Source organism: Balearica regulorum, chromosome 4 (genome assembly GCF_011004875.1).
Source record: "Balearica regulorum gibbericeps isolate bBalReg1 chromosome 4, bBalReg1.pri, whole genome shotgun sequence".
Lineage (NCBI taxonomy): Eukaryota > Metazoa > Chordata > Aves > Gruiformes > Gruidae > Balearica > Balearica regulorum.
The window spans coordinates 62,360,013-62,376,225 of record NC_046187.1 but is presented as its reverse complement, the minus strand read 5'-3'; the positions used below and the strand labels follow the sequence as shown (position 1 = coordinate 62,376,225).

The 16,213-nt window shown below is 38.1% G+C and overlaps 1 long non-coding RNA gene across 1 annotated transcript; it reads right to left on the bottom strand.

Annotated features, from left to right (window-relative positions):
• Window positions 1-11,088: 11,088 nt before the first annotated feature.
• On the bottom strand, window positions 11,089-14,495 carry LOC142601567 (uncharacterized). Its single transcript, XR_012835082.1, has 3 exons — window positions 14,394-14,495; window positions 11,406-11,500; window positions 11,089-11,198 (listed from the first exon to the last, which is right to left on the bottom strand). It is a non-coding gene; the product is annotated as an uncharacterized LOC142601567 (long non-coding RNA).
• Window positions 14,496-16,213: the final 1,718 nt, after the last annotated feature.

The window sequence follows — 16,213 nt, the reverse complement described above, 5'->3', positions numbered from 1 at the left end:
TCTCTTCATCTGGGTACATTTGTTGAAAAACATGCACTTTGCAGGGCTTCCTCCCTGTCACTCTTCACAGCCCTTCCGCCAGATATTACTACATCCTTTGGTCAGCTAATTGAATGTGTACTTGCTCCTTAAGCATTTTGGTCAAAGGAATTGGATTAGTTTGGTTGTTTGAAATAATATTTTTTTGTTAACTCTATCTGACTGTAAGAGCATAAATGGCTCAGCTAACAAATACAAAAGTGGTCAAGAAAGATCATCTAGCAGCAGTGACCTGTTCTATAAGCACAGCTGGCTCAGCATGTGGGTGTTTGTCCATAGCTTCACGTTCCAAAGGTTTTCTGGGTTTACATCACTATAACTACTAAAATATTTCATGTAGACAAGTTCTTAGAGTATCTTCTTTAAAAGAAGAGCATTCTTGTCCCTAATTTTAGACAATATAACAAAATGGCACACACACCTCAACTGGAGTTCTAGACACTAGTGTAATAAAAATAACATTTTTCTGCTTAGAGTTATCAACCAAAATAATATTCCTGGAAAACTGGATTTTGAGCTTTTCCTGTGAAGCTGGAAGTAATTTTTCAAGTTATATTACAAAACCACTGGAATATCTATGTCAGAGGTTGCCAGAGTGTTACAGGATGTCTCTCTCTATCCCAAATATCAAGCTTATTTTTTGTGATGCTGTGGTACTATACACAGAACTGTGTTCTCAGAATGCAGCTAGGGAAGGCTTTCTACACATCTCCCCAAGTGGATTTTAAATTATGGCTGTCTTACACAAAAGCAAATGATTATTGAAATAGACTGTTTGAATAGCACACATTTAGCTTCTCAGAGAAGGGAGAGAAAAAAAATAGTTGCCAGGACTTCCTGGAAAGTGGGAAAACAGGGGAAGAAGATAAAAGTATTACATGCATTAGTTGCAATGAGCGGCTACTGCTATGTGGTTCTCAGAAGGCAGCAAATGTCCAACGACGGGAGCTTGAAGAGCTCTGCAGCTATACGTTCCAGATCTTGATTGCTTCTCCCTATGCGCAGCAGCATAAACTACTTATGGTTTTGCTCCAGGTTACCACATGGCCAACACCAGGAAAGTTTCTGCTTTAGGAGGTAGGAAAAAAGGATCAGGTAGCTCAGCAGGTATGACATCTTAGGCTATACCTCAGCAGCAAAGGCAAAAAAAGAAGGGAAAGAAATTGTGTGTGAGTTGGGGTGAGCAGCTACTTGAGTGCTATGCCCCACGCTGCTACCCCACATACTAGTTCACTCTGTTAACAATACTTTGCAAACTCCTGAACTCATCCTCCACCCAACCATGCTTTGAACTATACAGCTGCATAATAAACGATCTTGTCCCATCCCAAAGAGTTTACAAATGTAAGGCCTTCATCCTGCAAGCATGCACATGCCTTATTTTACTTATGCAAATAATCCTTTTAACTTCAAAGGGATTACTAAGAGTAGCAAAACTAAGCATGTTGTAGGTAAGTGTTTGCAGGATCACAACCTAAATATAAGATGAGACAAGAGAAAAAAAGATTGGTAAGCACAAATTGACATAATGACAAAGTGATAAGCATTACGTCAAAAGCCTAAAGGATGAAAGGAATGTGGAAAATAGGGCATATTTAAGCATATTTTCTGCCTTTTCAAAGGCATTTGTTAAATAAGAGGTTTTTATATTCCCCCCAAGTCTTTTATATCCATCTATAAAAATGAAAATCTTAGATTACCGAAACAGAAGAAAATTTATGAGTTGCCATTTGCCTATCTGCTCTTCTACTCTCCATTTCTTACCCTAGTTTTAAAAAGTATACTCACTGGTATCAAAATCCTCTTAGCCAATTAGTAGTGAATATTTCTTTGCTTTTGGCATGGGCGTAATACTCACTACGCTATTTGGGTTGAAAGGAGCATTAACATTTGGAAAATAACATTATCTCTAAAATATATATTTTTTTAAATGATTGTGCATCGCCTTCTCCCTAAAAGAATAAACATGGGTTTCAGACAAGCCATAATTCAAAGACCTACCCTGAATCAGGTGAGGTTTCTGACAGAGAAGTCTAATGTCAGAGTTCAGGATATTACTGCCTGTAGCTAATTGCTTCACCCCTTTGCTAGAGGCTATCAAGGGCAGAAAAATGAGATCTATCCAGCATAGCATCTTAGTTGGAACACACCTTCTTTACTGGCTTAAGCTAAAATGGATGGTGAAGGGAAACCACGTACTGCTGCTGCAATGGAAGTGACAATAATGAGCAGAGTTGTAAGACAGACAGCTAGGGGAGGTTTAAATCTGCTCAAGCTTGTGTGTTAGAGCCCTACAACCTCTGTAGTATATATTTCTTTTATGGTTTGCTGGCTTGTGGTAGACCCTAAGCTACATTCTATATGCTCCCAATGCTATGGCCACACTTGCGCTGCCAATATATTCTTTTTAATAATTTCCTTTTTAAAACCAAGTCTAACCCCTATTTTTTTATAAATCTACAAAATATGATATTAAATAATTTCCTGCAAACTCATTTTAAAATATTAAAACTGGAAGTATTTCTGATAATTATCATTGCAATCACTGTTTTAAAAGAATATATATATATATATTAAAAAATGAGTAATACCCTTCAAAAATTGCGCAGGAGCCTTAAATGCAAATGCTCATCACAGACAAACTCTCATTCTGTCCTCCCCCACCAAGCCCATGTGAATAAATGGATCTTAACCTCATGTTCAGTCATATCATCAGAGAAAGAATAGTTGAGACAAGAACCCACAATCAGAGTATGTTTGAAAATGTCAGACTTCCACATTTTTCAAATTTAAAAATATGAAGATGAATACATGAGCTGATCCCAATTTCTGCAGTGAAGAGGCAGCTTCTCTGTAATTACAGAAACTAAACTTTGCAACACTTCAAATATATATAAATCAACACTTTGAATTGCTCTGGGAAGTACACTGTAGGAAGCCAGCATGGCAACAGCAGTATTGCCGTGACAGCAAACTTTATCAGCCATACAGGCACTATTCGAGTTTTGTGAATGCTTATTAAATGATATCCCATACAGAACACATTGTAACAGAGTCTGCAGGTCAGAAAGGTCTGAACAGTTTTGGTAAGTTTCATAAAGAAGAAAAAAAGAGGGAGAGATAAGAGAAGGAGAGAGAGATCACAGTTGTATCTACTACAACGTTAACCAGAGTGACAAATCACTTTTTAAAACCAACCCCGTTCTCTAGAAGGAAATACACTGTTGTAGACAACCAGCTGCTATTCTAAGCCCCTCAATCACCTGCTAAGGCCTTATGGTCACCTGTAGTACCCTCTGAGAAACCTTGCAAGAGCAAGTATTCACTATGTACTTTGAAGGTAAGTTCAAGAGACAGTGTTAATACAAAATATCACCCCTGAGTAAATTAGGTTATACATCTAAATTACAGTTATTGTACACTGAATTTACACACTGTTCTGGTAAGTTCTAGATCTTTGTGGTTAAAATGGCATTGTTTTAATACCTTCCACATTCAGAAACGTCTGAAACTACAGACTGATAAGTTGTATGTGAAGGCAGTTTATCTCTTAAGCTCCTTACAATCTGACTGCTTGCTAGGCCAAGTCTGAAATCTTGGGAGAAGCTCCCTAAACATAAGGTGTTTTTAGGGAGCAGTAACTATGTCATGGGGAACTGTTTATAGTCACAGAAAAACCTCAATTTCAAGTTTGTTGTTTGATCTTGTGCTAGAATATTGGAAGAAAAGCAAATGCAGGTTTTTCAGTTGGCACTTCTTTTGCAAAGGTCTGATTCTTTCTTGCATTTTCTTTTGCAAATTTTTCACATGAGCAGAAGGAAAAAATGTACTACATTGGTATATATTTTTCATTCCTTTTGTAATCATCTCTTATTCACTATTGCGTTAGCTCCTTAAGACTTTTTTAAGTTCTCTCTTTAATGCAATCTGTAAAACATTCATATTCATGCCAAAGATTAAGCATGCTGGATCTACCAGTGGTACATCTTCACTCTGAGTATCTGCTTAAGTATTAGGAAATTTATTTGCTTAGTTTCTGCTATCTTTATAGAGCATACACATTTTCAACAAGCTAAGATTACAAAAGCTAGCGAGCAGTGCAATAGGTGATCTAATAACCTCTACTTCATGGGCTACTAACATCTAAAGTGGTAAATACTAATCCTTATCTTCATAATAAGTTCCAGACTACTTAACAAAATAATAGCAGTAGAAAATTATGCAGACTAAAAATCCATCATATCCTAGAAATAGCTTGTAACAAACCATAAACATTAATAATCATACCTTGCGCAGCTGGGTCCAATTTTTTTACAAATTGCCTTCCTTATTCTTTCCCCAGATGATCAAAATTTTCTCCCAACTGTTAAAAGACCACTTGCAGAAAAATCTGCAGCAGCCAATGAACACACTGAAAGCAGATTTAAACTTCTGCAGCTGTGTTACCTCCTCTTGACAACTTATTACCATAAAGCCCCAGCCTTGTAGAAATGAGATTAGTTGTCAGTGTGTGTCATTTTACCCCCAGCTGACAGCTGGGAGTAACATTAGAATAATCTGAAAACCAGTATGAGAGTCCTAAAGGAGCTGAAAGAAGCCACTGGCTAAGTTTTGGGATTTTTTTTTTTTGGGGGGGGGGGGCGGAATTATGTTATGCTGCATACCCTGTAATGATATCCTTCTCTCTACTAAGCAAGACTGTTCCCAAAGGGAAAGGAGAGGGTGCTGCTAGACCAGCTCCTTCTTGTAAAAACAAAAGAACCAATACAATGTTCTGGTGAGTGACCTTCTTTGAAGAGATAGAGCAACTTGTCTCTCAGTTGAAAACAAGAAGAACGTTATACTTGCAGCATTTTTTAAAATTATAACAGCCATATCTTCTAGGTTAACATAAAGAGCTGTCTCATGTGCCCTTAGGCTCGTTTTTGTATTTAGAGTCGTGGTGACCTTGTCTTCTACACAATTCTGCCATTGCAAAGGTGAACCATATATATATGGCCTCTTTCTTGTATAACTGGGCCTGCCCTAGGCACATAGGATAGTTGATCTATACATGTACAGGTTGATTTATTATGTAAATGCAGTTTTCTGCCCAGATCTGGAAAGTATGGGGAAAGAGGATGGTGAGGAGCATGTGGTTGCTATAGTCTTGCTCAGACTTTTTGAACCTGGACTGTAAAGCGGATAACTTGTTCTGAAGGCAGCAGCTTGCTTTCAGGCTTCATTTTCTTGGGCCCCGTCTTGCATCATGTGAGTGAACATTTCCTTGTTGTATGAGATGCCTCCAGAAAAGGCTTGGACTCATCTGTGCTTGTTAGGTGTTATGCAGCCTACATGGCCTAAATAAAGCAATGTTGGTTCAAACTTCTTTTTGTCTTCTATGAATGTGTAATACTACTATATTGTGTAAAGCATTGTGCATAGTATATGAATGTATAATACTGTACTATTACTGCAATACTACTATAATAAGAAGGGAGGCAGAATTAAGGTATTCACAAGAAAAGAGGTACTTTCTTCTGCAATTTAACATTTTTTGAGTACTTTCTGTCTACGCAATGGTACATGAAATATGTAACACACAGCCTAGTCTTACGTTATATTTAACATGCAGCAAGTAGTTCCACAGGAGTAAATCAGGTTTTCCAAGATTGTGCTGCAGCATTACCTAAGCAGTCCCTGACCTACCCAACCCTGACTGCTCAGTCCCATCTCTGCAGTACTCTCTCCCTTGCTATGGCATGGTTGTTTGGGTAGTCATGCAGTGCATCAGTCTGTTAAACCAATATGGCTAAAAAAATAGCCTAGCAACAACAACATAAAAGCAGTTTCTTAGCCTGTTTGGTTTCCCAACAAGGACAACAGATGGAGTAGCATGGGGACATAGACAAGCAACTGGAGACAGGACACTGTCAGCTTCCAGATCTGAAAATATCCATGACCTAACAGCTCATAGTGAATAAAGTTCAGTACTTGAATATATCTTTGGGGGATCAGGACCAAAGAATTGTGTATTTTCTTGTAAAAGCTATTTTTTAATATGCATTTTTCTATACCAGATGACTGATCCTACATTAAAGTGACATCCTGATTGATTTGGATACACTTACATGAATAATATTAGCTGTTCTTAGAAAAACACTTATTCAGCATTTTTTGCAGAAATATTCAGATATTTGACATTAGCTTTATTTTTCCATGGATTCCAGTGGAAGTTAATTAATACCTTGGAGCAAATTTATAGTGGAGAATGCTGGAGAATTTTCTTTCCTTTAAAAGAAGGCAGTGCTGCTTAGCACCTTGTGTAGGAGTGTGATGGGGTAAGGACTGAATCTTCAGTACAAATATTCTGTGAAAAGCATGCAATATCCTACAGTAAAGCATGGTCTGCAGGAACAGTACAGTAGGAAGAAATATTTCAAGTCCTCCAAGACATAGCTGAAACACCATGGACCTTTGTAGAGGATGTTAAATCAAATGAAACTCTTATGTGCTCATTTTTTAACGGCGAATCTATTTGGACACTTAAAAATAAATCTAAAATAACCAGAACAAGACTTGAACAACTCTGTTACCTGTCTATTAATAGACATTCATACAACAGAAAGCTCTAATATCCTTCCTACACATCCTTTAAAGTTCTCCCATAGGTGTAGTTTTTACAAGCTTTCTGATGTACTTTTGCCAAATAAGCTGCATTAACAAAGAAAGAGCTCGATTTTGAACTGGTTTAAGTTAACCTTTCTCATCTGGACAGAAATGAGTTAGGGAGCACTTATATAAATTGCTTTCTTGGAAGATTAGGGTAGCAGGAAAGTATTAACAGTCAGCAGAGGGACATTGCTAGGAAGCTGAGAGTAATAATGTCTTGTAATCCCCAGGATGGATCTAGAAGTTTACTGCTTTGTGCTTTAAGAATGCCACTGAACAGTAACCAGGGCACATTCTGCAGGTGATCTCTGGTAGCTTTATTTGTAACCATGGCATTTCCCATCTCTGTTCTGATTCAGAGTAAATGCCACCCCTGGCTAATGCTATGGTGATTAATACTATTAAATTAAAATGTTCTCCATAGGTAATACTAAGAAATAGCTGAGACACACGTTCACAATCTGCTTTGTCATATCTTAACAAATCACTTTTCTATACTAACTCCACAATAGTTAAGATTGGGATTGGTGTCAATGTTTTCAGAAACATCTGCTGACTTGATCTGAAAATTGTGCTGTTTCATAGGGTCGGTATGAAAAACACTAATTTATTTCAGCATTAAGTTTTTGAGATACAGTTTGTCCTATGCACTCTTGTATTCACAAAATCATCCAGTTACGCTGATGCCTACGATCTGGATGCTCCCTGGAGGAATACTACTTCTTTAGGTTTATCTCAGTTCCAACACTGTGTTCTCCCCAGAGGGAAGGAAAAAGAGCAGAGCGTATAAAAGATAAGAATGCAAAGGGAAAAACCAGTAGTGGTAAAGGGATGGAAGAGTGTAAGAGCAGACAATTACAAGACAAAGAGAAGCAGAAGCAGAAGAAAGATGAAGAAAAATTCAGCCTTCTGAACAGAGCCTCTTCTCAGACTTTCTAAAGGGATAAAGTTTTAAAATAAACATGGAAGAGTCATAAGAGTGAATGACAAATCACTTCAGGAAAAGGAAGGATATCACCTTCTTTTGGCTTAAAGCCCCCATCAAACATTTAATGTGCAGGCTTGTGTGTCTGCACCAGCACATTGGTATGAAATTGCAAACCTCAGACCTACTTCTTACCCATTGTTCCCCCTTTATCCTAATGTTCTACAATACATACAGCTTGTGGCTACACCGCCCTGCCTGTCTTCGACAGTCTTCCTCTGTGCTGCATGCATGCACGGGCTTGCATAGGCTGTATATGTACTCCCACACACCAACAGTTGCTTTCAATTAAAAATAATTTGCAAGTTACCAATGTTGAGAAATCAACTCCAAACCACAAAGGAGAGAGAAGCAGAACTAATACTTCATTGGGGGAAAAAGAAGAATATAGAACAAATTAAGAGAGAAGACTACAGGTGAAGCTTCGGTCAGGGAAAGTGCAAAGTGGCCATATGTTCTAGGTACAGTGTCACAGATCTCCCAGGAGATGAGCCCAGATGCTATGTGGAGTGCAACTGTGACTTTGTCATTGAGGCAGGTGAGAATAAGAAAGAAAGAAGAAACAGGAAGGGAAAAATTCATAATGTTAAATACCACTTAAATCTAATTATCCTACACTGAGTCAAGATCAGAATTAAGCGTTAGCCTAAATTCTGAACTTACTGTTGTTCAGTGAATACAGCTTTCTGAGTTTCATCATATTTTCTTTCAAGATGCCTGTGATGCAATACATCCCAGTCTGCACTGATGCTACTGTTAGTGCTTCTTCCTTCCTTCCCTTTTCTCAATGTGGTGCGTACCACACACGGTTATCAGCACTGGGCTGCTGCACTGTATTTTTATTTCTTCCATCAGCTTTCATTTCGATTCAAATAGATCTGCTGCTGTTGCCAGCAGCTCCATAAACCAGGTCTGTGCTGGAATATTAACAAAGGCTTCTAATTTTGAAGAGGAGATAAGTAAGGGTTTCTTTACTGCTTATTACCGTGGTTTGGTACCTTCAACATTAAGACTCCCTCCCAGTGTGTATTCTGTATTTCTGGGTAGGTCTTCACTGTCAGAAATATGTACTTACTATTATGTGGCAAAAAATTGCCACACGATTAAATTTAGCTCTTGAAAATAGCTTTACAACCCACCTCCCTCCCAAATTCCCCAAACCTCTGTCTCTTTTTCATCCCCATCAAAGAGCTTATTAGGGAAAACAACAGAGCAAAAGACTATATTTTTGCTGAATATTTATTTGAAATGTGCTCAAGTGATGGTGCCTTGGCCTTCAAATTCACTTTGTTACCTTCTCAGTCTGGAGGAGGAGTAGAAATGATATATTCGTGATACCGGATAAATGATCACCCTGAAAACTGTAAGCAGCCCCAGTACAGTCAAGAAGCAAAGCCAAGACTGTACTAAAAGTTCTGTATTCCACAATAGTTCTCTAAGAAGCAAAGGTCTTTATGATTCAAAGTCCTAATACAGGAAATCTACTGCAAGAACTCAGTAGCCAACAGCATTAAACACCTGTTTTCTTAAGTCAGCTGTGAGGAGGGTGATTCATTCAGACACTGTTGGTGAGGTGAACTGGCCAGGGCACATCTGGAGTCTACGTCCAACTTTGAAGGGGATGTGGAGAAGCTGGAAAGGGTCTATCTGAGGGCCACCAAGACAGGTGGGGCATCAAGGAGGAGTGGTTGGTCATTGGCCATCAGTGAGCAATGAGGGAGCTGAGCTTGTTTAGTCTGGCAAAGAAGAGCTAAGCAACAATCTGTTAGCAGCCTTCAATGCTTGAATAGGAGTCACAAAGGTGATGGAGCAAAACTCTTCTCCATAGTACAGACAATGTAACAAGGGCAATGGGCACAAATTTCAGTTAGGGAGGTTTGGACTCACTAGGAGGACAGTGCAGCACTGGTTCAAACTGTTGTTTCCCCAGGCAGACAGTGAAATCTCCATCCTTGGAGCTTTTCAAGACTCACACGGATAAAGCCATGGCTGACCTGATCTAGCACTGGCAAGAGTCCTAAGTCACACAGGAGGTTACACCAGATGATCTCCAAAGGTCCCTTCTGACCAATATTTTTATGACTCTGTGAACTGAAAGTAAAACAAAAAGTCAGGAGTGCTTCAAGACCAGTTCAGTCATGGCAGAGTGAATTAAGCAACATCATCAAATTATTGCTTGGCTGATGTCGCTGACATTTGAGGTGAAGTAACTATATTCAAATTGCATAATTCAGAATCTTCAATGACAGTTTCAGTAAGAGTCCTAGTAATGTAAGGTACGTGGATTTTAAATCACATTACCCTTTCAACTATAGAGATGTAAATTGCTGTGGATTACTAGTGGATAACTTGCATCATAGATGTCCAGGCTAAGTTTAATTTATATGTGAACTGCACTATTTCTCAGTTTTATCACAGTGGCACTTTTTCTTAAAGCTAAATTCACTTTTAAATAAAAGCACCAAACAGACTGAAAAATTTGTCTCCCCCTAAAAACAAGGCTTCCCAAAGAAATTCTCCAAAAGTGAATGGAAAGGAAAAAGCAGTCAAAGGGGAAAAAAAAAAAAAAAAAAAAAAAAAGGAAAACACTGATTAATGAGATTTGTTTGTTCTGGGGTGTGATCAAACAGGCCAGCACTACAGTCAATGATAAAAGAAGGCAAAGTGCTGTGCAGACTGTTATATTCATCTGCTTAAAATTCACATGGTCTGAGTGCTAGAATAATTTGCTCCACACCATCTGGCAGACATAAGAAGTATGAATATGTAGTGGGGGGAGGGCGTGAGGAAGTTTTCTGCATTTCTATAGCATGTAGAAATACTCTATTGGAGTTTGCAACTTAAATCACATGTGAGTGTTCAATACATTAAATGCACAAGTAAGCTGAAAACAATCCAACGAATGTTAATTTTTAAAACATGTAGAAACAAACTTACTACATTAGTATAATCCCACTCTTTGTACTTTATATTTGGAACCAGAATATAATACAAGCCATGAAATGCAATGCAGTGAGTCAGTACAAGTATCACTCCCTGGACAGTATGAATTGCACAATGTCATCCATGCCCAAACCAGAGAGGATGACTGTTGTAGCTCTCAGCTAAACCTCTTAGCCTCACGTATAAGCTCAGATTTTAAAAACTTTTGCTCGCAATAGTGAAAACCTCCAGTGTTGCTTAAGAAGGGAGATACCACAGAAGCAAATATTCCTAGAAGATTCAACCTGCTGTGGGATAGAGATATGTAGAAAGAACTTAAATATCTCAAGGAAATATGAAAGCCACTTTTCTAGATGTGTTTCTATGTTGTCTCTACAGAGAGCATAGTAGTCTCATACCTTTTACTTTCATAGTTAGGTGTGCAAGCTATGCAGTTTTTTCCAGTTTTGGTTAAGAACAAACTTGCTAGCAGCCCAAATGGTGGCTGTTTGACAAAGGTATACAAAAACTGCCCTGGATGCAGTCAGGCACATCATAGGTGGTACACAAGTCTTGAATCAGCCATGACATCCAGGTGAACCTGCAGGACAGAAGAGTGTCTTGTTTACTCCCATAATTTATCCCTCAGCTATTTTTGTTATTGGTTTGTTTAGGGTTTTTTTACGCTGTAGAAACCATGTTATTTCTATATTTTTAGTTATAATGATTGTGTGAGTGTATACAAGTTTGTTCCCATAGAATAAAATGTCACTTATCAGAGTGAGCAGTTCCCAAAGTTTGTCCTTACCTTTTGTCATGGAAGAATTCTTGGAGAGCACAGAAGCTCATATTGCATATGGGTATGTACCTATTGCTCTCAGATTCATGCTTAAGAACCTGTAGCTAATAAGACAGAGAGCATTACCTGAGTAGCTGTTTTCTCTAATGTGAAATAGCTGTGGTGGTGAGGCACTGACAGACAGGCTCAGAAGGATTCAGCTCAGACAGTTTTGGATGCCAACTTCTCCATTCTGTCTAGGAGGCTGCTCATGAACCATGGGAGGCCTCCGTGTGCCTCTGCCACCCCTCCACCCCACGTGTATTGTAACTGGAAATCAATCTGCTGGTTTGACTATGGCACAGCCACACATCCTGTCCTACTCTCTCTGCCCTTGAAAGCATAACCACAGAAGGATAAGGAGAGGAACAGTCTCAAATGGCTAAAGCTAAATCTCCTGAATCCCATAATGGACAGATTTAAGAATTCCCTCTTCCATATGTACAAAAGTTTTGACCAATAAAACATATATATTCAATCGTTTTATCAATACAAGCTTATTGGCTGAGCTATATATGTGGGAGCTGATGCTTGTCACATTACAATGCCTGAGAAAGAGTTAACCCTTGTGCACATCTCAGTCCCAAGGGTATTGCTCTACTACACAGCTTAGATGACCAGTGTTTCCGCTTCTCCAGACTGTTGCAAAGGATATTTAATTACAGTAATACTGCTGTCCCGGTGCTATTACAGTGTTGCAAGACAGTCATAAAGGCTGAGCAAGCATTCTCCTTACAAGCTTCTGTTGTTAAGTGGCTTATAATGTTTCCAAAATGTGACCTTTAGAGCTGGAATTTATTGTGCTTGCATTCTACCCAAAACTAATTTAATTAGGAAGTTCAAAGAAAACCTGTTTACCAAGTTTTGAGTCATCTGGGTGGTAAAGAAGTATTTTTCAATTGCTAAAATAATTCTTAGAATGCAAGATAAAATTGTACAAAAATAATTTTTTTTTCACTTTAGGCATGCCACATCTCACAACTGAAGAATAATCTCATTGCATGCAACCCCTTTTCAGATTCCTCTGTGTCACTTGCAGTCAGTTTTTGCTCTCAGAACAGTCTATGATGGTAATTTCCACATTTTGGCTGTTATTGTCTCAACTCAGTGTCTGCATCTTTACTCTTGCTAGAGCTATGACAACAGCAAGTGGTGTCCAAATAACATTCACTTCAGCTTAGGGTGTGGAAGAGTGTCAGTATCTTTGCAGGGTCTGCCTGTTTGTTCTTATTAGAAAGCCAGCATAAGTTTTTCCTGTAGAGAGAGATGACATTCCAGTGCTTGGTAAACCCCCCTGTAAAAGTCAGATCAAGAGAGTCATGCAAGAAACTATTAATTTACATAACTATGCTGTGACTTTCATCACTGATCATGTAAAGACTTCATGGCTTTTTAATAACATTTTACTGGTTCTTGTCATCACTGTACTGATATGGACTGGTGCATTTTGCCAGTAGGAGCACTATTGCCTTCAAAAGAAGGGAAAGGAGGAGGGAAAATGGGACTGGGAAGAGACTGAGGTCTGCAGTGTCACAAGGTGTGGCCAGCTTCACACTTGGGGTGAAGGACCAAGAGGCAGACGGAGGACGTGGAGCAGTAGCTCCTGGTGGTCTGAACATGACAGGGCAGTGCAAATGAGCTTAAACGTCACCTCTAGTGATGGACAGAAAGCCAAGAATGACAGGGAGATATATAGGAGTGGGGTGACTGGGAACAGATGTCCTGGAGGTGAGGAACCCTGAGGGTGGTGCACTACGGACGCAGGATGAAGCCTAGTCACTTACCATATTTTAGTCTGCAATTGTTATTAATAGTTTCTAGGTTAATATACTACTTCCATCAGTCTTACTAAAGAAAAACCTAGGGCCTGAAGAGCCTACTATGACAAGAGTTTTTAGCATTTACTTCTAAAATGTAGTTTCTTATCATACTACTGAGCATCTGTGGACTGGTGTACAACCATTGCAGGAGAAACACTCTTCTGTGGGATAGGATACAGTAGGAGTTTCACCCAGTCCCTCTATGAAAGCAAATGCCAACTAGTAGATAGGCCAGCCAGAATTCTAAGACAACTGCTGGATATCTTTACCTCAGGTAAGAGGATGGATTTTGGAAAAATGAAGAAACAAGTAAGTAGGTGTAGATCAAAAAAAGAATAAGAAAACCAAGGAAAGAAAAAAGAAAGAGTAATGAAAGAATGATAAGGGAGAAGGATTTTTCTATCAAGGGAAAAAAAGAGAATGGAGAAGGGCAAAAAGAAACATTAAAGATGACATAATGAGTCAGGGAAAGAAGACGTAGAACCTCAGGCTGCTGTGTTTTGTGTAGCTCTGTGTGTATGTTATGCAAATAGACTGTTTTGCATATATAAGAATAATTACAAACATCAGTTTAAAGAATAAATTAGTATCAATTAGAAGTATTAGATAATAGCCTTTTTGAATTAAATTCTGTGTTTATCTGCAAGAAAAGCTTTCCACAGATACAACTATGTCTATATTACCCCACCCCAGCCTGAGAAGGCTGTATCTCCTGGGGATAACTAATTTGGCCTCCAATGCTCCTGCAATTTGCAGCCTCTTTGATGAACCTGCAAATTATTCCATAGTATAATAATAACAATTTAGAGCAGAATTTTTTCAAATACAGAGTTCTGTGGATGCAGCTAATGGCTTGTGTACACACAAACATTACTCCAAGAACAAGGTAAGGTACAAGCTTAAAAAGGGACAGCTCCTCCACAATAATTCCTCATATAAAAACATCATCTGGAGCTGAGGCAACTCCTTTTCCAGTTCTTAGTTTAACGTGCCTCCAGTGTATTCAGTGTAATGATTCCTATATCGGTCCCTTTGCATGGAAGCTCTTAGAGATGAAATTTTAATCGTCGTTCAGTTGAGCTGGTTTTAGCTAGTGACTTATAGGTGGAAAGTTCAGTGTCCAAAATGTCACACCTACCTCAGCATGTGTCCCCAGACCTGGCTGGGAGCTTTGTTTCCAAATACTCATAGTTAGTCCATGAGTGAAGAGAGTAGGGAGGACCAGAAAACTGGTATGAATTGAGGGAGCAAATGATACACGATAGAGAAAGAGATGCAAGTAGCAGCTCTCAGCAGTTTCTCTACTGAAGGTTTGCATGTTTTTCAATTGCACTAAATGATAAGATCTTGAAACCCATGTGTTAAATACCTGGAGTTAAATAGTGTCTTATTTCACACTGAAAACACATCTGGATTCCAGATATTCAAAGAAAAAAACACTCATGCATGGTGAAGTATGTGAGTTACTCATATGGTGATTGCTTGGTACCTGGACTCTAATTATAAGGAGATGAAGAAAATGAACAGTTAAGGATGAAACACACCATATGTCCTTCTGGTAGCAGCACAGTAAGGTACCAAATAAACAACTGTCTTAACATCCCCTGTTGAGTTCTTACATTGAAGGCCATTGCATGCTTCACTCTTTACTTTACATTATCTGCAATTTACTGGTTTTCCCACAACTTTATCACTACTAGCATGGAGCTTTGATCTTTGGAGCTATTTATAATATATTTAACAAAGATTGAATTACTTTGTATTTAAATAATTTAATAACCAATATGCAGCAGGACTCAAGGTCTGTCTTTGAAATACTTTTAAAAGGTATTTTTAAGGACAGAAGATGTATTTATCTATCCATTTAACTTAGACATACCAAGTAGGTGTGGTTACACTATTTTCAGTTTACTAGTGGATTTGAAAGTGTTTCATGCTATGCAAGTATGTCATCCAGTTTCTTTCCAACAGAAGCCCCCCAAAATTAAATAAAGCTTTCTCCTTTCTCATCATTATTAACAAATTTACTAACTTTAGCTGGCTACAAGCCAGCATTGCTGGGATTTCTGTCATTCTTACTATTCTTTATGAAATTATCATTCAATGTCAAGGATTTTTTCCTTGTCTTTTGCTTCTCTTATCAATGTGCTGTGCTTGTACCATTCAGTCTATTTGTATTACCACTTCACATTTGTTCTGACTCTCAATATAATTTATTATACATGCAACTAATATGTATGATTTCTAATTGCTTAATTTATTTTATCACTGAATCAGGATAACTTTTAGCCAAATATGTCCTTGATTGTGAAACTGCTTTCTTTGATCCAATCCTGAAACATACACCTGTATTTAGAAGGCCAGCAGTAAATGTTACAGAACATCTCATTTACAACAACAAAAATTTTATGAATATTTTATCCAAGACTATATGTAAGAGAAATATATTTGCCTGTTTTGTACAATGTATCCACATCCTGTTGCATCAGAATGCTACAGTTAGAGAAATGGATTTATGGATGAAAATATTTAATTGCATGTTAAATACAGTTTGTATTATTCTAAGTGTAAAATATGAAACCAAGTATTAAGAATCATTAGTGCTATGTGATAATTAAAGTCTGTATGTAACTGAGGATTTCTTATCTGCAAGTTTACTGTAGAGAGCTCATTGGATTTCTAAAACAAATCACTGGGGACTGGACAAATGATATTTACACTCTTTTAATTATCCAGTGAGATTAGTGTTTGCAGTCTGTGTAAGTAGGTCACAAACATAGCAATGAAAATTAATTGTGCTACAGAACAGCAATGATTCATATGTTTTCTAGTCATAATTCTAGTAGTATTTTAAAGATAAGCCTCCTTAAATAATTTATTTTTAAGGAGATCTACTAACAACATTAAAAGGATACTTTGAAAACAGAACAAAACACCACTCTCAATGGAAGTAATTTC